Below are 23,956 nucleotides of genomic sequence, written 5' to 3'. Positions count from 1 at the left end.
ATCAGTGGAGGTATTTGTGCTACTGCTGGCATTCGTGAACTTTTTCCTGAGTTTATGAGTGGCATGATTTGTCCTATAATGCCCTTTAAACTAAAGTCAGCTGTCCAATAAAGATGGAGCTGGCTGTGGGGAACCCGTTCACTGACGCACATTCACAAACTAACATTGTATCTTGTGTGTTCACTGTTGACATGTTCACCTGGCAAACCACCCCATGCCAAGTTCATCCATCATTAACAAAGAGGTATGTGAGAGGAAGTAACAGTGAACAGTGACCAGTGATAGAGTAAGACAATAGCAGAGGCAATGGAGATACTGAACAGAATAGGAGGAGAGAGGAGGCAATAGTAGCCACTAGCCAGTGACAGAACTGAATGAAAGAGGTGACAAAGGAGATAAGTGATAGAGATGGGAGAAGAGGCAGTGGGGATCAGCAGCAGAGCTTAATAAAAGAATATGTTTTGAGGATCAGTAGCAGAGCTGAATGAACTAGGAGACATGGGCAGACAGTAACAGAACAGGATGGGAGAAGATGCAACGTGGATCAGTGACAAATATGGATGAGTAAGAACACACTAGGGATTAGTAAGAGAACGTGATGAAAGTAGTCAAACCAGAGTTCAATAACAGAGGAAAAATGGAGAAGAGGAAATATGCATTAGTGACAGAGTGGAAAGCGACAGGAGGAAATATGGGTCAGTAATGGTGGTGCAGATTCATAGTGAAGAAACAGTAACAATCAGATACTAATCAATAGCTCACAGCTGCATATAGATAGCGGAACTCTGATAGATGATTACTGTTATGGTTACTAAACACTGTTGGTGACAGTGTTGCATTAGTCTATCATCTCAATGATAGAACAGTATGTGTTACAGATTTAACTGTTTTAGAAATAATTTTAGGGTCCCATTCAATTCTTGCTATAATAATGCAAGGCTGTTTTTGCAGTAGCACGTAGTTTTACCATTTTTTTAGTGCTGGACTACAAAATGTATTTACACTTCATAACAGTGAGACTATTTTCCTTTCTTATTTTAAGCTATCTGATGCAGTGTCTGCATAGCAACATTGTGAAAGAAACCACACAATGTGCGGAAGTGTAACAAAGGCCTGAAGTGTACTTTAATAGGGAGGATACGTATCAGTGAATACAAAGCAGGTAGAGAATAGATATTTCCCTCCATGTAACAGCATATTCTGGCCTTGGTTTTCAGTTTTTCTTTTTTTAATGGACAACATCATAGATAAATGATTACCAGTAATTTGCAGCTAGCAATGTAATTTCATGGACTGATAATGATAATACTGGAATATGTCAACGTAACCCTTGTGTGAGTAACTTTACTTATGTTCATCATCACACTCCAGTGTTATTTCTTAGGAAAGGATATTGTTTATGAAGACTGATACAGATTATTTTGTCAGAATGCCTTCTTGCATGAGATCAGGTCAATACATGCAATCCAATCCAATTCTTGCTTCCGATCTGGATGAGCAATCCAAGCAAACAATACATTAATAATGGATCCTTTTGAATGGAGGTCACCAGTAGAACAGTGAGCTTGTTCTCTGGAAGAATGTGTACATTTACATGGTATGGTAAACAGTAAAACAGATGGGCTGAAGTTGTCAAAATTAGTCATACATCAAAAAAGGTTTTTTGGAAATTTGGGCAAATGGTGAAGCCGTTAGTAGAAAATTGGTAATTTTACTGATATTCTGCTATCCCTAAACCCTAATCTAGATGGTCCCCTACTAACAAACAGGTTGCATTCTGGGATTTTGTTTGTAGGTTTAATTTTTTTGTAACTCTTATGTGTTATAGATAATGAAATTGTAACGATTTGTGCATGCAGATCGCTATTGTGACAGACAGGAACAGGAGATCACTTGCAAGGAAATACAGAGGTCTGAACAACAGAATTGAAAGCAAATAAAGATGTTTATTTACAAGTGCAATTTGTATCACATGTATCACATGTATGGCTGAAATATTACTCCTGATTCATGACTATCTTACTTTACCTTTGCATAATTGTTTTACTTGTCCACCTATGGAACCTATTAACTAACGAGGAAATTATACGGCTAATGTAATCTTTATATTTCTTTCTGCTTGCAATACCAACATACAAGATGTTGTTTACTAACTTCAAACCAATACCTTTGCCAATAATCTTGTTTATCCTTGAAATAATAAAAACTCTTGAAACAAAAAAGAGAAGAGAGGAGTCAGCCCTGCCTAGTGCCCCTGTTTATTTTAAAGGGTAATCAAGGTAACAAGTAGGTTTATAGTATATGGAAAGGATGTTTTCTCCAAATCTCATCTGCATAAAGTATATATTGCCAAGTGACTATATCAAAAGCTTTACTGATGTCTATTGACCGTAGCATAATGTGTATTTGTTTATCTTTTGCCATTTTAATTAAATGTATTCATCTTTGGATGTTATCACTTGCTTGGCAATGGGGGATGACTCCCACTTGGTCTTTGGGGATAATTTGGTCAATACCTTGATTCAATAGTTGGTAAGCCTTAACTTTTATAATTTGCATGGAAGATGTAAAGACAATGCATACCTTCTTTAACCTCTTTTTTTCACAGCATTAAAGATATGCTTCATATAAACATCACACATTTAAATGTAACTTTACTCGGGGAAAACTCTGCCTACTGAACAGCTATAATTGTCACTCTGGTATTCATCTCTTGCACCTGGCTGGTTTACTAAGTCAATTCTTATAGCTGTCACCACTGCAAATATAAGCATCATTATCCGTATATAATTAAGTGAACTGCCTTGCTTCTAGAGAAACTGGACAATTGCATTATATCCATGTAAAAAGCAAGTTAGTTCTTGCTGTTAGTGCACTTTACTGAAAGCTACAAGCCATCATAGAGTACAGCTTCGACTTTTTAGCCCTTCACTAAGTATTTGCAAATATTAGAGAGAAGAATTCAGTTTTTAACCCCTTGGCGGTCTGATTCCTTCCAGATTTTAGGGTCTACAAACTGTGCAATTTTTTAGCATGTTTTAGCAAAAAAAAATCACAACACAGAGAGATCTGCAACAGCCCCAGCACTCACTCACCTCCCTGGAATCCAGCACTGCAGTTTTCCCTCCGCCCTCTGGATGGTGCTGTAACCCTATAGTGAGATTGCCAGCTGTTGTCATGATGACAGATGGTGATCTCACCAGGGAGAAGCAGGGCAGTTTCTAGGCTAAATTTCACCCAGGGCGAGGGTGTAAAAATCGCCCCCCCCCCCCCATGGAGCTGGGCATAGGTGCCCGCAGTACAGGTTAACTATGTGGGTGCCTCCTGTACAGGGGTAGCCTGTATAGTTGCCCCCAGTATAAATTAGATAGGTAGTTGCCCCCAGTGTAGGTTAGATAGGTAGGTGCCTGCTTTATAGGTTGTCTACGTAGGTGCCTCCAGTATAGGGTAGCCCGTATAGTTGCCACCAGTGTGGGTTAGATAGGTAGGTGCCCCCAGTATAGTTTACATAGGTAGGTTCCCGCAGTATAGGTTCGATAGGTAGGTTCCCCCAGTATGGGTTAGATAGGTAGGTACCCGCAGTATAGGATAGTTAGGTAGGTTCCCGCAGTATAGGAGAGAGTGGGAGGTCCCCAGCATTGTCAATTTCAGGTAAATCTGTGTTTTTTTTAGACGAAAGCGACTTAGACAGCGACGGAGAAAAAGAAAAGAAACAAGGAAAAGGAAAAAGGAAAGGGAGAAGGTGAAAGAAAGAAAGGAATTTGAAGCCTATATTGAGGGTTCAGCCCCCCAGAAAAGGCAAGAATCTGACATAGTAACTATGTGCCACTTGGGAGAGGGGCCTCAGGGCACCAATGAGTTGGCAGATGGGGAACAATCGGAAAAAATGAATGTTATTAATTTATCTGATTTCCCTTTGGGCCCGGACCACATTTCCCTCCTTAGTAAGGGACTGTCATTCTCCCCAGTATTCAGTGGGGATGAGTTCAACATACAGAAGGATTTCCAGCTGTATGTGAGATGGATAAACCTCTGTGAAATGTATGATAAATCTGATAAAAAAGATGAAAAAGATTCTGAGTTTCAGAACCCAGATAGAATTGAAGATAGATGGAGTGGCTTCTGGAGTGTGGGTGAGCGTAATACCCTTCGCATTCTGGAGGAACTCAAAGATCTGGGAAAAGGGAATAATACAGAGGAAAGATCCCTAGAGGGTGGTGAGGAAATTCAACATGTGAAGGTCCATGTAGGGTCCACCTACATGCCCTCTCCGTATCACAACCAAACATTGGGTATATTCTCTGATTTGGTAACACAGGAGCTTAAAAAACTACAATGGTCTTTCCCAAAAGTTAGAGACAATCTGACAAAGGGTGAACGACGAGTCCTGGAAGAACTAAAAACAGCAGATGATATATGTGTCAGGCCGAGTGATAAGGGGGGAAACATGGTCCTGTGGTCCAAGGAGGAATACCTACTTGGAGGCAAATGACAACTATCTGATGAAAATACCTATCAGAAGTTAAACTATGCTCCGTATGAACGCATTATGGAAAGTTTGCGTAACCTAGTTGATGATGCTGGTGAAGTGGGGATTTTGGATAATGGGGAAACTCAATATTTGAAGGTACAAAGCTATAGGGTCCCTGCCCTCTGCCTGATTCCTAAGATTCACAAAAATGAGAATAAGCCCCCGGGATGCCCTATAGTAAGTGCTATTGGAGGCCCCACGGAAAGAATTGGTAAATGGCTTGATGAAAAACTGAAAGGAATGATGATGTCACTCCCATCTTTTGTTCAGGACTCCACTGATGTGTTGCGGCTCCTGGGGGAACTGGAGTTGGGCCCCGATGACATCCTTGTGGGGATCGATGTGGAGAGTTTGTACACGTCGATCCCCCACGAGGTTGGTTAGAAATGACCGGAACATCTCGCTTACTTATGTGGCAAGCAGCTCTGACATTATATTCCTGGACCTGCATATCTGGAGGGATGGAAGTGGTGTGAGAACCACAACCTTCCGGAAGCCAACTGCAGGCAATACTGTCCTCCATGCAGCCAGGCATCATCCTCGACATCTTAAAAGCGGAATACCATATAGTCAGTTTCTGCGATTACGCAGAAATTGTTCAAGTGAACAGGATTTTGAAACTGAATCTTTGACAATGTATGATCGGTTCCGGGAGAGGGGTTACCAACATGAGGTGTTGTGCTCGGGATTCAGGCGAGCTAGAGAGCGCCCGAGGGAGGAGCTGTTAGGAGGTGAGGGAAAAGGGAGGTTGCAGAAACAGGCGAGAGAAAGTAAACTCCCCCGCTTCATAACTCCATATAATTTCAACTGGGAAAAGATTTGTGAGACATTGTCCAAATATTGGCCGGTGTTGCAAACTGACCCAAAATTAAAGCAGATAGTGGGAGATAGACCTATGCTAGTTTCTAAAAGGGCACCAAGCCTAAGAGATGCTCTGGTCCACTCTGATTCTACTCCAAAAGAAAAAACAACATGGTTAAATAAGAGCAAAGTGGTCAGAATGTATCGATGTGGTAATTGTGTGGCGTGTGATAGAATGACACCTACAAAGGTTTTCCATGATTCTCAGAAAAGAAGGGAATGGAGAATAAAAAGTTGTATAAATTGCAACACTGAATGGGCAATCTACAGGTTGGAGTGCCCTTGTCACAAACTCTATGTAGGTCTGACCACTAGAAAATTGAAAACCCAGGTGATGGAACATGTATCTAATATATGTAGTGGATTACAGAAAAATGGTGAATATAAGAGTGCAGTGGCAGAGCACTTTTGCCTCGAACGTAAGGGTGATCCAAGTGGCCTTACTGCAATAGGAATCGTTCAAGTGCCAGTGGATAGGAGAGGGGGAGATCGATTGAGGAGATTGAAGCAATTGGAGAGTAGGTGGATTTACTTACTAGGTGCCCTGAACCCTGAGGGTATGAATAGTGAACTAGACTTCGCACCGTTCTTATCACAATGAGCAATAAACTCATATACAAACAAAAGACTGATCTTAAAGCATTGCATTCAAATACAGAGAACAAAAAGAATGATTTGATTGGAGAAAGTGAAGTAGAGACATGCATGCCAAATGTTAGTAGGACTGGCATGCAGATGTGCGCATATAAAAAGAGGTCTAAGTGACTGCTCAGGTATTAGCACCTCTGCTGTGAGAGTGTAAGAGAAACACACTAAATGTGCTGAACATACGTATTGTGTTGACACTGGTTGCCATGGGAATGGTCCGGGCAGGAAGGCAGGAGACACAAAGCAACTCCACGCCCTGCAGACCCAATAGGAATAAAGGTGGCAGTTCAGCCAATCACCAGCCACGCACATCCTGACGAAGCTCGCAAAGGGGCGGGCGCAATGCGTCGATGGGCGGGTGCAATTCCCGTAGCCTGTGAGCGCATCTACACAGCTGCAGCAATAACATCACATATGGAGGTCTGGCGTCTGCTCCCTGTCAAGGCGTATGCGGATCAGGTTAAGCGGACTTGCTGACCACTGATCACGGAAGGTTGCTGGTTGTTTGCTGTTGGTCCTGATACCTGAGGCAGACCTGTTCGGTACAGTCTGGATTACTGGACGTTGGACGGGAGTACACACGTGTGGTGAGATCATACAATGCCGGCATAAAGTTATGCTATGTACTTGCAAGCTGAAGACTAACACTCACGCTTACTGCTGCTTTAATCCTCTCCCCCTCTCTGAAGTTAAGGACATTGGTACCGGTACCAGAAGGGGTGAATGAGTGGTATTGCAGGCATGGTGAGAGAGTGTGTTGCTGCGCTCAATATGGCTAGTTTTAATTGTTTTTAAGCTGATTTGCCAAGCATATGCCAATCCTGAATAAAGTTTATTTTCTACTTTTGATACCCAAGAGAGACCGAGTTATTTTTCAATTGTTATAGGTTCCCGCAGTATAGCTTGGCTAGGTAGGATCCCGCAGTATAGGTTAGTTAGGTAGGTTCCCACAGTATAGGTTAGTTAGGTAGGTTCCCGCAGTATAGGTTAGTTAGGTAGGTTCCCACAGTATAGGTTAGTTAGGTAAGTTCCCACAGTATAGGTTAGTTAGGTAGGTTCCCACAGTATAGGTTAGTTAGGTAGGTTCCCGCAGTATAGGTTAGTTAGGTAGGTTCCCGCAGTATAGGTTAGTTAGGTAAGTTTCTTCAGTTTAGGTTAAATAGGTAAGTTCCCGCAGTTTAGGTTAGATAAGTACGTTCCCGCAGTTTAGGTTAGTTAGACAGGTTCCCACAGTTTTGGTCAGTTAGGTAGGTGCCCCGCAATATAGGTGTTAGGTAGGTTCCCGCAGTTTAGGTTAGTTAGGTAAGGGCGGCATGAGTTGGGCGCAGGAGCGGGGGAGCGGACATAATAGTAATAACTCACCTGCTTCCGCCAAACCCACGCTGCTTCAATGTCCTTCCTTTCCCGGCATCTATCTCATTAGTAACAGCGCTTCCTATGATGACATGCGGTATGTCATCACAGGGGGCGCTGTTACCAGGCGACAGACATTGGGAGGAAAGATATTGAAACTGCGGGGGAACGGATGAAGAATGTGAGTTCTAACTATTATGTCCATTCCCCCACTCCAGCGCCCCCCCTCCTGCTGCACAATAAAGCGCCCCGGGCGACTGCATGTATCACACGCCCATAGAAACGGGACTGAGGAAGAAGAATGGTAGCCGACGTCGGGATCCTCCAAGAGGTGAATAAAAACCCTTGCTGTGTGCATTGCTCTGCATAGACCTCCCGGCGGCTACCACGAGTTCAGCTCGGGATAACCACTCCTAGATTGTTTTTACCACCCCGAGCTGGACTCTTGGTAACTGCTAAGGAGGTTAACCAGAGTGGCGGGATGGTGTACTGGTTAAGGGCTCTGCCTCTGACACAGGAGACCTGGGTTCGAATCTCGGCTCTGCCTGTTCAGTAAGCCAGTAATTCAGTAAGGAGCTCTTTGGGCAAGACTCCCTAACACTGCTACTGCCTACTGAGTGCGCTCTAGTGGCTGCCTCGCAAGCGCTTTGAGTCTGACAGGAGAAAGGCGCTATACAAATACTGCAATTAACTAACAAAGTTACTGGGAGTCTGTGGACTCCTTTAAAAATAAGCCAGCTGCATGAAAGGATCCGAGTATGTTAATTAATGCTGCTCAAATATGCCTCAGTTTGGTTTGAATACAGTTCAGGTGAACAATTTAAAATATTTTGGTTTTAGAAACTTCTGAATCTGAACCCAACTGGTGCATGTGGGAACAATTCTGGTGGTTTGTTCTTGTCCCTAGAGAGCAAGTACAGCAGCAACATGCACTAAGATGAGATGAGAAGCTAACCGAATGTCTAAGGAATAGGATCATTGTATTATTTAAAAATAAAAGGCAAATTAGTACAGCATACAGCTTGGTGAGCAACATGGGAAAGCACAAATACATCCCTTTACAGCATTGTATGGTCCCTTAAAGTGGACCTGAACTCGTGCACAGGAGACAAGGAAACACAGAGTAATCCATCCCGAGTCCACCCTGTGTGTGATTAAAGAGAACAACCAGTCTAATCCTTCCTTCTCAGCAGGGTTGCTCTCAGAATTCGCAAAGATCGATACCGATCATGAATTCGAATACGATTGTATCCGAATTTTACTCTCGAATTTGGCCCTGATCACGGGTGTTAAACCCGTGATCACGTATTTGGATTCAGCTACCATCGCCCAAAACTCGCCGACTTTAAGGGTTAATAAACGGGATCATCAAATGTTTTTATTGTACCATGTATGGCCACCTTTAGGCAAAAGGGTTGGAATGGAGGATAGTGTTAGGCATAGTTAGAGGAGCATTAGTGTTAGGCAATATGGTTGGAGGATAGTGCTAGGTGGAGTTACAGGAGGGTTAGTGTTAGGATAGTGTTTGGCATAGTTACAGGAGGGTTAGTTTTAGGCAATAGGGTTGGAGGATAGTGTTAGGCGTAGTTACAGGAGGGTTAGTGTTAGGCAATAGGGTTGGAGGATAGTGTTAGGCTTAGTTACAGGAGGGTTAGCGTTAGGCAATATGGTTGGAAGATAGTGTTAAGCGTAGTTACAGGAGTGTTTGTTTTAGGCAATAGGGTTGGAGGATAGTGTTAGGCTTAGTTACAAGAGGGTTAGTGTTAGGCAATAGGGTTGGAAGATAGTGTTAAGTGTAGTTACAGGAGTGTTAGTTTTAGGCAATAGGGTTGGAGGAAAGTGTTAGGCGTAGTTACAGGAGTGTTAGTTTTAGGCAATAGGGTTGAAGGATACTGTTAGGCTTAGTTTATAGCAGGGAAAAACTAATGCACAGGACTGCAGCTATTACTGCCAGAGTGCAACTTCCCAGGTAAACTCACTGTGCATTGTTAGAAGAAAAAAAGCGGTAGTGCACATCCAGCTAAAACTTCGCATTTATTCCAAACTTTTTAAAAGCTTTTTCCAGGCAATACAAACATGGAGATAGGTACAGGCAGAGAGAAGGTCAACAGCCGTTTCGCGCCTATGCAGCGTGGCGCATCATCAGGACAATTTGCCCCATAGAAAATACCCCTTATATATCCCGTCTTACCTATCGTGGTGGGCGAGTAGTGGTCGCGGCTATCCAGCTTCCGCTGAATGAAACGCACGCTGCATTGCCGATATGAGCCTGGTTCCGCATTGACTACTTCCGGGATATGCGCAATGTCATTTCCGGATTCCGGCTAACGGCTGTGGGCACTGGTGATGACGCGTGTTGGAAGCACGCGTCACATATTTAACACTAGGGATGCGACACAGGTAACGTGTCCATCTATTCATATAGAACAACCATGCCATCTTGTGGCCAGTTGTAAAACTGCACGTGTTAGGTAGAAATAGAGGGAATTAATAGGGAATGTTTTTCCTCTACACCACCGCCCACTGTAGGTAACACAGACATTATAATGTTATCCCGCAGGTGTAATGAGTCCTATTGGGTGGACACAAGGATCAATTTTTCATATATTATACTTTACTCACCACCCCACCAACATAGAACAGGACCCAGTACATCCCGGGATACAGTCCAATCCTGTTCAAAGAAAATATAAAATATATATAACATTAATAATAAAATCTACATTCTGGGTATATATCAACAATCGCATAAAAACTAATTAGTATTATGGGAATTCCTTTTAAACTCTATACCAGGAAGAGATCAATTATAGGAACACTGAAAGGTTATTTCTTTCATTTAGACCCAATGGTCCAGTGGCCTCAAAAAAAGAGATCCAATGACTTTCACGTTGCAATAGTTTTCTATGCCAGTCTCCCCCTCTAGTATCTTTTTTGACCACTTCCAAACCAAGGAACCTGAGTTTGGTGACATCTCCCCCATGAGCACACCGCATGTGTTCGATTACTCGAGGGCAACCTTCCCCACTGTGCACGGACCTGCAGTGGGCCTGATACCGGTCCTTTAGCATATTAGTGGTCTCACCAACGTAAATACGCTGACAAGAGCATACCAGTGCATACACTAATCCTCTGGTTCTGCAATTTATAAAATGCTTAATTTTGCAGGTACGACCACAGTGTGCAAAACTACTGCCAACAAAAATGAAATTACAACACGAACACCGTTGGCACCTGAAATTGCCCAAAGGACAGGAGGCACCAAGCCAGGACCTGGCTTGGGGACTTATAAATTCACTATGCGTTAATCTATCCTTTAAATTTGGAACTCTTCTGTATGATACACAGGGGGGCATAGAACTTTTACAACCAAAGAGCTTATCTTGCTGTATAATCCACCAATTGTCCTCAATTGATTTTTTAATAGTTTCATACATTGGTGAATAGGAGAAATGCATGAAAAAGCGGTTTTGTTCCTTATGTCTAACCTTGGGGGTCAATAATGATGTTCTGTCTTTCCCCGCTGCCTTTCTAAAAGCCAAATTTATTACATGCTCTTCATAACCTCTGGAGCTTAACCTCAGTTTTAATTCATCTGCTTGAAGCAGAAAATCCTCCCAGGTACTTGCATTTCTTCGCAACCGAAGAAACTGGCTATATGGCAAACTTCTGGTTGTCGTTGAGGGGTGATAGCTCGTGGCCTGTAATACAGAATTGGCCGACGTCTTCTTTCTAAAGGTTTTAGTCAATAAGCCTCCACCCCTCACGACAATATCTAAATCCAGAAATTCTAGTTGTTGATCCCCCCAGTGATAGGTGAATGACATATTCACATCATTGGAATTCACATACTCCATGAACGCTACAAAGTCCTCTCTAGTGCCTTGCCAAATTACCAAGATGTCATCTATATAGCGGATCCAGAGTTTTATCCGCTCCAGGAACCCATTCCTCGATGAATAGATGGTGTTGGCCTCACAGTGGCCCATGAAGAGGCCAGCATATTGTACCATGTATGGCCACCTTTAGGCAAAAGGGTTGGAATGGAGGATAGTGTTAGGCATAGTTAGAGGAGCATTAGTGTTAGGCAATATGGTTGGAGGATAGTGCTAGGTGGAGTTACAGGAGGGTTAGTGTTAGGATAGTGTTTGGCATAGTTACAGGAGGGTTAGTTTTAGGCAATAGGGTTGGAGGATAGTGTTAGGCGTAGTTACAGGAGTGTTTGTTTTAGGCAATAGGGTTGGAGGATAGTGTTAGGCTTAGTTACAAGAGGGTTAGTGTTAGGCAATAGGGTTGGAAGATAGTGTTAAGTGTAGTTACAGGAGTGTTAGTTTTAGGCAATAGGGTTGGAGGAAAGTGTTAGGCGTAGTTACAGGAGTGTTAGTTTTAGGCAATAGGGTTGGAGGATACTGTTAGGCTTAGTTACAGGAGGGTTAGTGTTAGGCAATAGGGTGGAGGATAGTGTTAACGTAGTTATATTAGGATGAGTAAAGGAGCCATGGGAAGGTTAGATTTGATAGTGTTAGGGGGTTAGCATTAGAAAGCAACGGCTATAGTGGCACACAAATTCCTGAGATTAAGCGTTAATTGAGTTTCATTAATAATATCTAAATAGTGGCTATTCTGATGCCCAAATTAACATGCACATCTTTTGAATGTACACTGTTAAAAGTACTCCCAAGTTGTGTGTAAGGGCCTGAGTCCACTAATGCAGTTGTACGCAGGTGAGTCCGTTTTCAGAAACTAATCAATGCTACAGATTGCTGAAAAGCGGACTCAACCGCGTTAGTGGGCTCAGGCTCTAATAACTTATTTAACTCGTCTTTACAGTTTTAAATAACTAAACTAGTTTTTTTTAGTTTGTTTATGAGTTATTATTTAATTATTATTAAAGTGTATTTATAATACTTATTTTTTTATAGTGCCGAGTCGACATGTTCCACATTTAATTGCTTCATAGATTATTAGTCATAGTAATAACTGCCCCTTTAAATGAGTTCACAATCTAATCCTTACCCGTTACCACAGTTATTATCATATAACCCTATTGTAGAACTTTGGGGGATTGTGGGAGGAAAACAGAGTGCCCAAAGGAAACCCAAGAAAACACAGGGAGAACATACAAACTCCATGGAGATGGTGTTCTAGTGCTGCAAGGCAAAAGTGCCATTTACTACTGTCCCATGCCAGCCATAAAGGATTAGGAGTTTGATTCATAAATTATGCGCCCTTCTTGTAACTGACGGTTGCTCCACTCCTTCCGCCCTGAGCCCAATCACGTCCAGTGGTTTTATAGGATGCGATCCCTGCACGTTGATTGGCCCAAGCAGCTGCTTGTCAAGCGACAGGCAGCCTTATTGGACAAATCAAAGTGCTGGGCCCACATCCCAGAAAGCCACTGGACCCGACAGGGCTCAGGACAGGATAAGTGGTGCGGCGGTTAGCTACAAGCACGTGTAAGCTATCAGCGCACACTATGCTGCACTACTGCAGCACAGCGTGCGTTGAGCTTGCGCTCCTCTCATTAAGCTGCGCTGCTTTAGCATCACAGCTTGATGAATCAAGCCCTTAATCTAAAAACTTACTATAATAGATTGATTATAAGGAACTGGAAGCACTTAAAGGTATAAGGTGATTAGAATACAACAAAATGAAGGAACTACTATCTTAAACTTAGTTTATTGAGCACTAAAAACAACATGTTTGGGGGTCTGGCCCACTTCATCAGGTTTCAGTGCCAAATGACCATACCAGTAATATGTGAGCTCCTTGCTCATGTACATATTCCTATTTATTTAATTGGAGCTTATCATGGATCCTGATTTGCAGATTCCATGCAGTTTATGCATATCATGGCTGAATTTCTGGTGGCTAGGAGGCAATTACATCCCACATGGCGACTGCAACCACAACAAGCCCACTAAGGCAAAGGATCAAACACTGCAATCTATTGGCTTAGAAAATCAGGCCATTTGTGTTCATTTGTCATCTTAAAGTGATTTTGTGTTTTTTTTGTTGCTATTTGATGTTTAGTAAATTATACATACATTATTTCATGTTCAGGGAGTGGCCATAGTTTTAAGGAATTTCAATTTTCAAGGACAATGTTCTGACATATGGTAGAAAAAATAATCTTACAATGTTAATGCTTAGGGCTAGTTCACAGTGGTCACTGCTCAGTTGCATTGCAAAATAATTCTGCATGTCAACTCACTGCCCATACACTTCTATGAGGCTGTTCACAGTACTGCTTTGTAAGTGATCGCATTATTCTAACTCGCTACATGCAGGCTTTGTGTTAAAGAGACTCTGAAGCCTAGAAAACAAAACATGTTTTTACTTTAAAAACTTGTTTAACATAGTTGCCCTACCTGAAACGATGCATCCTTGGGGCTGAAAACTCCATAAATCACCCCAAACTCCCTGGGGCACATTGCGGGGCTCCTTCCTCGTAGAGGCAGAGCTTTGGACTGTAGCTCTGCCTCTACTCCCGTCAATCGGCGCTGATCGCTGCCTCCGTCCACCCCTCTCAGTCTTCCTTCACTGATAGGGGTGTGGGGGAGGCGGAGATACGCGCAGATTGACGTGCATGGGGGCAGAGCTACAGTCCAAAGCTCTGCCTCCCCCGGGCAGCAAAATCCACGACCAGGAAAGTCGTGGATTTTTCCCAGGGAGTTTGGGGTGATTTATGGAGTTTTCAGCTGCGGGGATGCAGCATTTTAGGTGGGGCAATTATGTTAAACAGGTTTTTAAAATAAAAACCTGTTTTTTTCTAGGCTAAAGAGTCTCTTTAAAGTCTATGTCCAGTTTCCATTGCAGTTCACACTCATTATAACGCATGCGTTATGCTACTGACCACTGCGAACATGATGCAATGAATGGTCACATAGGTTTTATTAACTTTTGCAGTGTCTAGCAAATACAACATTCTACAAAAATTATGAATATCATACCACTAGTGGTATGGTGGTGGCGTTGTGAGGATTTGAGTATGTCTTTCTGCATTAGGATCTGGAAAACATTCCATTATTGAAAGAATCATCAATTCTCACCATACCAGAAAATTAAGGAGAATGTCCTTTCATCTATGCATGAGCTGAATCGTAATTGGATTATGACATGAGACAATGATCCAGAACACAAAAGCAAGACTGTATCCACCCGGATGGCTGAATATAAGGAGAACTACATTTTGCATTAGGCTTATTAAAGCCCTTAAAATTAATATATAAAGTGTGGCAGGACCAGAAACAAGTTGTTTGTAAGGAGTTTATGCATGACACACTGCTAGAGTATTTCAATTAAAGCAGATCTGCAGAGAAGACGAGCAAACTGAGATTCTTCAATAATGATGTAGAAAGTTGGCCATGTACAATTTTCTTGACCGATAAGATGGCTATAGTATTTTATATTTTATACATTTTTATTTATTAATGCATTTTTAATTACATTTTTATGCATCGTATTTACAATTTTGTAATTAGATTTGCGAATTACAATATATTTTTGTAATTGATTGCTGCTTTTGAAACATCTGACTATTTTGCAAATAGCCGATCAGCAAAGCGAGAGGCTCCCGCTGCTGATTGGCTGTTTGCAATTGGCACTGTTATTGACCTGAGGAAGTGGACTTAGACCCATAAAACGCATTGCCTGTGCTAAATAAATATTTATTTTTCTATAGAAAGATCTCGTCATTGAGGTAAGCCACCTCAAACAATTTTCAATTTCATCTTGTTTTTAATCCAATTTTATTCACACTGGGGCACCTATATACCCAAATTGTGCTTTACGTACCCCCAACACAACCTGGTTTAAACCATAGCAATAATCTCTCACTTTTACAGAGGAGAGCGACCACACCCAGGTCCGGCCGGACCACCCCGAGTGGAGTCAGGTTTGTTGTCTCCAAACTTCAAAAATGGAGACTGCACACAAAAGGCTTCAGCAACAAGCTGTATTCAAAGCATGTAGAGGCACAAACACAACATGTTTCGGGCGGAGCCCTTCCTCAGGTGTCTGGCCTAGACCTAGGCCTAGAAGGAGGGTGACGTGTGAATCTTTGAAGGTTTGTTGTCTCCACCTGCTTCTTGTGGTCGGTTGCCCCTCTGCAACCTGCCTTTGTGAGTAGAACAATTACCTTACCTGTTGATATCAGGTATATGAAAACATATTGCGCTATTGGGCTCCCATTTTTTCTGTCTCCTGTGTCTTTTTCTCTAGGGTGCTGAGACACCCTTACTACTCTATATATCTGACCAATTGTTCAACGATCTTTCTCCCTAATTATGAAACAAATTAACTAAATCTATCAAAAAAATGATTGTACCTTTGATTAAAGGCATTGATTTGATTAAAGAGAAATTTATATTCTATCCTACAATTCTCTGAAAAATTGATCAGAATTTTCCACCATGGCTGATTGAAAGATGGCTGAGAGAGGAAGTAGCGCACACATGACTACACTATGAAAAAAAATCAGCATAAGTAGCAGTGTTGAGTCAAAGGGGGAAGTACTGGAGTGGAGAAGATAAAACTAGGGTGACGGTGGGTTTCTTATTAATTTAAGGTTTAGACTTTAAATTTAAGAGTTACTTTTTTTTACAGCAACATTGTTGTGAGGCACACAATTTGATCAGATACTTGGAATCGTTCAGTTTTCTGTATCAATTCCATCAACCTGATCGGACTGCATTGCAGTTTTTGTCCGTTAGTGGGCACAAACAATTTTTTCTGATCAATCATAATGATTGAATCGGAAAATCAATCATGGGTGGAATGGTAGGAAAATAATAAAAGAAATGTTAGATACTTACCTCAGTAGAGGGAAATCTTTGGATGATTCAGATGCTTCTCTAATCCTCCTCAACTCACTACTGCTTGGTATTGCACAAGCGCAAGTGTAGCCTGCACCTATGCAGTAGCACAAAGCCTTGCACAAGCAGCTTACTGCTATTGCGCAGGCATAGGATGTACTTGCGACTGTGCCGTACGGTCATGCTCATACATGGACAGGAGCATGGGACTAGAGCTTATTCATCAAGCTCTTGTTGAATATGTTCAGGGGGTCCCTGCCCTGGAACTGCTATGCAAATAAAGAATGGTGCTTTAACAATTAGTGAAAAAAATGGACAGCAAGAAAGCCATAACTGCACCTTCAGAATAATGGGTTGCTGGGCATCCAGCTTATTATCAGATGAGGTATATGTATCCCATAATGAGTTTTAGAATACATTTGGATGTGTCTTACAGCTTGAACCTTATTCACATAACAAATAGGAAGCGACAAACTCAATCCAACATTAAAAAAAATGTAATTTAAATGTAATATAATTCAAACTTATGAATTTCAAGAAAATTAAGCTAGTTAATAACTTACAAAACACCCACTTTTGAATAGCCGCAGTTTTTAGTTTTTTATTGGTGACATTTGGGGGCATTTCTGCTGTCCACACTGTTGTGGAGCTGAGCAAACAAAAGAATAGTTCTAAAATATGTTGTGCAAGAAATTGCCCTGAAGAAAGCCACCTGCACACTTTGGAGTTAATGGCCTGCTAAATGCCCAACTAGCAGCTAGCCATTAAAGAGAATCTGTACTGTCCGATTTGTACAATAAAAAACATACCAATTGAGTCACTGTGATCTCCTGGGTCCCTCTTTGCCGTTTCCGCCGCTCCCCTGGCTTTTAATCGCCAGTTTTAGGCAGTGTTTACAAACAAAAACATGGCCGCTAACCAGGAATGTTACAGAATCATGTTACAGTATTCTACAAGTTTTTATTACATTGTGAATTTTCTGTACTCCAGTCTGGGATTAGCATGTGACAGGCAGCAGCTCCTCCCCCCCCTCCCTCAGCCTCACAAACATAGAAAACTGAGAGCAGAGACCAGTCTGTGAGGGATAAACAAAGCACACATACAGAGCCTGCAAGAGGCATGGAGGAGGTGTGCATAACTTCTCCCTATCACAGCAGAGGCAGCACATTCCTCTCTGAGCCGACAAAGCTTGACAAAGAAAAGAAGATAAGATATATTACAGGGACAGTGCAACTAGCAAAGGCTGCAGTAAGCCAGAGCACATTAGAACAGGTATATGAACTTATGGGATAGAAGAAATAAGGCTGAAAATTTTGTTACAGTCTAGTCTCTTTAAAATGTGTACTGTGTACAAAACTATACGTTCTACCTTTGTATTGTGTAAAAAAAAACTGGAATAGTGTGCATAGTCCACGCTGAACCCCTATATTCCATTTTAATGGCTAGATGCTCCCAGGTTAACACGCATGTTTAAAAGTTAGTTTTTGGGTCATTTTAGTGGTTAGGGTCCCTTCTGATAGGATGGCCTCATCACGGAGGGAAGGGTCAGTATGAAATTACTTGCATGCAAATTATTTTGTAAACAAACATCCTCCATTAGCGTAGGTGTAACACCTGTCTCAGCTGTAACAAGTGCAGTTTGCAGTGTCTTTAAGAGGCCCTGCAGCTCCATGCGGCTAATGTCAATCAGGAGCAGCTTGGTTTAGATGCGCTGCTATTCCTCTCTACTATGTACAAACTGAAAGTACTGCAATCCAGATGCAGAGAACAACCAGCGGGTAAACCTAGAAACTGCAGGCAGGCAAAATAATGTAATTGGAGTATTGCAAAATGCCACCTGCAGGTGAACAGAGATAACACCACAATCTAGGAAATTAGTGCCACCAGTAGGTGCAACAACATAGAGCAAAATACCTTTTTAGGGTTTTTTTTAGTTTTGGTTTTCTCTACATTTGTATTGTGTATGTAATGTTACACTTTCTTTAAAAAATTTGAAACCGTTCAGTGTTACAATTATTCAGTAATGGGGGAATCAGGTAAGGAGCAAATACTTTGTTCACATGGTGGTCTATACTTCTGCCAAAAATTGGTAACTGGCAGAGTATCCAGGCTGAGGAATTTCCATAGATTTGCCAACTCTGTTTAAAATGTGTCCCCGCAGCCTTGCCAATGAACAAACTCCTCAGTTCCATGAAGTCAGCAGCACAGCTACTTTCAACAATGAAAGGATCTAGCTCTTTTCTTCCTGCCCCCAACAAACCCCTCTTTCCCAACAGACTTTGAACATTTCATAATTGCATATTTCTTCTGAACATTGTATCTAAGGACATTTTTTTTAAAAGACTCAGCGAGGTGCTTTGTATTCGGTGAAAATCAATGTAATCACTTCTAAACCTTTGCTAAATCTACAAACAATAACACTGAAAAAAGGTCTGGTGTTAACTGAGCACAGTAAAAGATTTCAGAGTCATTTTAACTGTTTTACTGCCTTTGTTTCAGAAGAATGGTGCATTGTTTATACTAGATTTTTTTTACCTATTTAAAAATACATTTATATTTTTTTACTAATGTAATTAAGTTATGCTAGAAAGTATTTTGATTCTGTTTTTTTGGCATGTAACTTTGTCATTAGTATTAAACAGATCGTTCCTCTGAAACTGATTTAGCAGTGAATGTAGCTCATTTAAGGAAAGGAAAACTGCCTTGAATTGTACAGTCCATTCTGCCAAATAGGCAGTCATTTCAATGAGCTGGTAAAGACATTGTTTGGGCCCTTTCGCAATTTCATTAAAAGCAGGTGCTCACCTGGAAATAGATTTGACACTCTTTCAGAATGGCTGCTTCCACTTTCAATCTGTAATGACACTGTAGAAAATTACAGTTTAAATATAAATATTTAGCTACAATTGTGAACTAGTAAAGGGTCAAAAGGAGGCAGTATTTTCTGAATGCTATACTATTACATGATAACATTCATAAACTATGACTTAGAGTCTGTAACAAATGGCAATGCTATTTGTAATTGAAAATGCATTAGTGTTCTGCTTCTCTTTATTGTTACACTTGTGACGGTCATCAACAGAGTCTCTGTAGCTACTGGTGAACAAAGAAGGCCAGTGGAATCCCACCATGCATTGCAAAGTCAAAAATGCAAAAATTCTGATTCAAATCAATTTCTGCCAAATTGCCAGCATTTTGCATTCATTACAATGCCCCGAAGTTACCGTCCCTGCCAAATCTGCTGTGGAGGGCAGGGAAAAAACTAAAGAGAAAGTTTGGATGGAAAATTGTATTTCTAAAGCTCCTTCTCTTGCCCCTTTTGCCTTCTCTCTCCACAATATATATATATATGTATTTAGTGTATTTATTTATGGAATGCTGTGCTTGCAGCAATCATCAGCGGTCCCTTCCTATATTATTTATTTATTATTTATTTATTTATTATTTAGTATTTATATAGCGCCGACATATTACGCAGCGCTGTACAGTGTATATATATATATATATATTGTCTTGTCACTAACTGTCCCTCAAAGGAGCTCACAATCTAATCCCTACCATTGCCATCTATATATATAAAATCGGATGTATGTGTGTGTGTGTGTGTGTGTGTATGTGTGTGTGTGTGTGTGTATGTGCCGCGATCACTCGAAAACGGCTTGACCGATTTGAACGAAACTTGGTGCACAGATCCCTTATTACCTGGGATGATATGTTCTGGGGGTCTCGCGGCCCCCCTGCACACGTGGGCGGAGCTACGAACAGCAAATCAGATTTCATCCATTCATGTCAATGGAAAAAATTTAAAAGGCTGCAATTCTCACAGTAATCAAGCCAGAGTCCCCACACTTGGCACAGTTGGTCACTTGGTGACCGAGGTTACAAATCCAGGAAAAGTGGGCGGAGCGTAAAACAGCCAATCAAATTTCAGCCATTCATCTTAAATGGGAAAATGTAAACTGCAGCCATTCTTAGACTGTTAATCGCAGGGCTCTCAAACTTGGCATAGTTGGTCACTGGGTGACTGGGATTAAGATTCAAGAGGGTGGAGCCTACAACAGCCAATCAAAATTCATCTATTGATTTTTCAAGGGGAATATTGAAACTGCTGCCATTCTTACACTGTTAATGGAAGAGGCTTCAAACTTGCTACAGTCGGTCATTGGGTGACTGGGGTTCAAATTCACTAAAGGGGCGGGGCCACGAACAGCCAATCAGATTTCCTTGGTGGATAAACTGCTTCCATTCACACATTTTTGATGCCAGGAACCTGAAAGCTCACAAACTTGGTCATTGAGTGTCTGTGTGTCAAGGTTACAAAAAGTGGGTGGAGCCAAAAACAAATTTCCCTGGGAAAATATAAACTGAAGCCATTCTTACACCGTTAATGGCAGGGTTCTCAAACTTTGCACAGTTGGTCACTGGGTGAAAGAGATTAAGATTTTGGAAGGTGGGTGGAGCCTACAACAGCCAATCAAAATTCACCTTTTGATTTTCAAAGGGAATATTTAAGCTGCTACCATTCTCTAACACTGTTAATAGCAGATGCCTCAAACCTGGTACAATAGGTCACTGGGTGACTGGGGTTCAAATTCAGAAAGGGGGCGGAGCCACAAATAGCCAGATTTGATTATTTTTCAATGGGAAAATACAAAGTATTGATACCAAGGACCCCAAAGCTGATAAACTTGATAATTGAGTGACTGTATGTCAAGGTTAGAAAAAGTGGGCAGTGCCAACAACTAAATTTTTAACATGGCAGGGTTCCCAAACTTTACACAATTGGCCACTGGGTGACTGGGATGAATATTCAGAAATGTGGGTGGAGCCTACAACAGCCTATCAAAATGTACCTATTGATTTTCAAGGGGAATATTCACATTGCTACCATTCTTGCACTGTTAATGGCAGAGGCCTCAAACCTGATACACTCAGTCATTGGGTGACTGGGGTCCGAATTCACTAAAGGGGGTGGAGCCACAAACAGCCAATCAGATTTTTTAGATTGATTTCATCTATCCTGTTATTGGCAGGGTTCTCAAACTGGGTGGGTAGGTGACAACACAGTTGGTCACTGGATTCTGAAGGGAGCGGGCCAAAAACAGCCAATCAGATTTGTTTAATTTCAATGGTAAAATGCAACTTATTGATGCCAAAGACCCCAAAGCTCATAAAATTGGTCATTGAGTGACTATGTCAAGATTACAAATAGTGGGCGGAGCCAAAAACAACTAACTTTTTTCATGGGAAAATGTAAACTACAGCTATTCTTACACTGTTATTGGCAGGGTTCTCAAACTTAGCACAGTTGGTCACTGGGTGACTAGGATTAATATTCGGAAAAGTAGGTGGAGCCTACAAGAGCCAATCAAAATTCAATCAATTGATTTTCAAGGGGAATATTGAAACTGCAGTCATTCTTACACTGTTAATGGCAGAGGGCTCAAACCTGCTACAGTCGGTCGTTAAGTGTCTGGGGTTCAAATTCAGTAAAGGGGTGGAGCCACAAACAGCCAGATTTATTTGCTGGATAAACTGCTTCCAGTCACACAATTTTGATGCCAGGAACCCAAAAGCTCACAGACTTGGTCATTGAGTAACTGTGTGTCAAGGTTACAAAAAGTGGGTGGAGTTAAAAACAGATTTTTCTAGGAAATTGTAAACTGCTGCCTTTCTTCACTGTTAATGGCAGGGTTTTCAAACTTTGCACAGCTGGTTACTGGGTGACTGTGATTAATATTCAGAAAAGTGGGTGGAGCCTAAAAATGCCAATCAAAAATCACATGTCGCTTTTCAAGGAGAATATTAAAATTGCTGCCATTCTTGCACTGTTAATGGCACAAGCCTCAAACCTGGTACAGTTGGTCATTGGGTCACTGAGGTTTAAAATCAGAAAAGGGGACAGAGCCACAAACAGTGAATCAGATTTGTTTCATTTCATGGGAAAATACAAATTATTGATGCCAAGGACCCGAAAGCTCACAAACTTGGTCATTGAGTGACTGTATGTCCAGGTTACAAACAGTGGGTGGAGCCAAAAACACATTTCACTGGGAAAATGTAAACTGCAGCCATTCTTACGCTGTTTATGGCAGGGTTCCCAAACTTTGCCCAGATTAATATTCAGGGAAGTGGGTGGAGCTTATAATAGTCAATCAAAATTCACCTGTTGATTTTTAAGTGGAATATTTAAATTGCTGCCATTTTTACACTGTTAATAGCAGAGGCCTCAAACCTGCTACAGTTGGTCATTGGGTGACTGGGGTTCAAATGCTGGAGAGGGGGTGAAGCCACAAACAGCCAATCTGATTTGTTTAATTTCTATTGGAATATACAAATTATTGATGCCAAGGACCCCAAAGCTCACAAACTTGGTCATTCAGTGTTTGTGTGTTAGGGTTAGAAAGTGGGCGGAGCCAACACCAGTGAAATACATACCCGGGCAACGCTGGGTCATCAGTGGGTGGAGACAAATACAAATTTCACTGGGAAAATGTAAACTGCAGCCATTCTTACACTGTTAATGGCAGGGTTCTTAAACTTTGCACAGTAGGTCACTGGGTGACTGGGATTAATATTCAGAAAAGTGGGTGGAGCCTACAAAAGTGAATCAAGCTTCACCTATTGCTTTTCAAGGGGAATATTTAATTGCTGCCATTCTTGCACTGTTAATGGCACAGGCCTCAAACCTGGTACAGTTGGTTATTGGGTGACTGGGGTTCAAATTCAGAAAAGGGGGTGGAGCTAAAAACAGCCAATCAGATTTTTTTCATTTCAATGCAAATTATTGATACCAAAGACCGCAAAGCTCACAAACTTGGTCATTGAGTAATTGTGTGTTAGGGTTAGAAAAAGTATGCGGAGCCAACACCAGCCAAATACATACCCGGGCAACGCCGGGCAATCAGCTAGTATGTCTATATTATGTAGTGTAAGTACTGTAGTCTAGGGCCAATTTTTTTAGGGGGAGCCAATAAACTTATCTGTATGTTTTTGGAATGTTGGAGGAAACCGGAGTGCCCAGAGGAAACCCACGCAGACACGGAGAGAACATACAAACTCTTTGCAGATGGTGCCCTGGCTGGGATGCGAACCAGGGACCCAGCGCTGCAAGGCGAGAGAGCTAACCACTACGCCACCGTGATGCCTGCCATGTTACAACTGGCATTTTGCTACATTAGATAGAGGAGAAGTGAACATTCAGACAGTACAGGCCACCCAATAAACCCATTAATAAGCAAGGACATTCTGGCTAATAAATGGTGTAGCCATGAATAAGGTGAGGTTCTCCTGTGTATATGGGTTGGAACTTTTTTACTGCCATGAGACTGTTCTTCCGAGGATACAGTGAGCAGTGTTATGCTGGGTACACACAATGCATTTTTTCGGTCAATTTTCCGTCCGATTGATTTCCGGTTTGATTTTCCGATCGATTTCCGATTCTGTTATCTTTTCTTATCTATTTCCATTCAATACTATGAGAAATTAATCAGGAAAGTGATCGAAAATAAGATCGGACATGTCAGAAATTATCCATCGAACCATCTATCTAACACAAAATTGTATGGTGTGTACCTAGCATAAGTGTCCGAATTCAGGTGACCTTCAAGTTTCACCTAAATATCTGTCATTTAAGATGAACAGAATACATCTGAAAGGTACTAGCATTTGGGTAGTTGCTTTTGGGTGGCAGTTTAAACATTCACAAGAAAACAGATGGAAAACTGATATAATTGGACAGCAAAGT

This window comes from Hyperolius riggenbachi, chromosome 2, assembly GCF_040937935.1.
Source record: "Hyperolius riggenbachi isolate aHypRig1 chromosome 2, aHypRig1.pri, whole genome shotgun sequence".
Taxonomy (NCBI): domain Eukaryota; kingdom Metazoa; phylum Chordata; class Amphibia; order Anura; family Hyperoliidae; genus Hyperolius; species Hyperolius riggenbachi.
Note: the sequence above shows the minus strand (reverse complement) of the source record.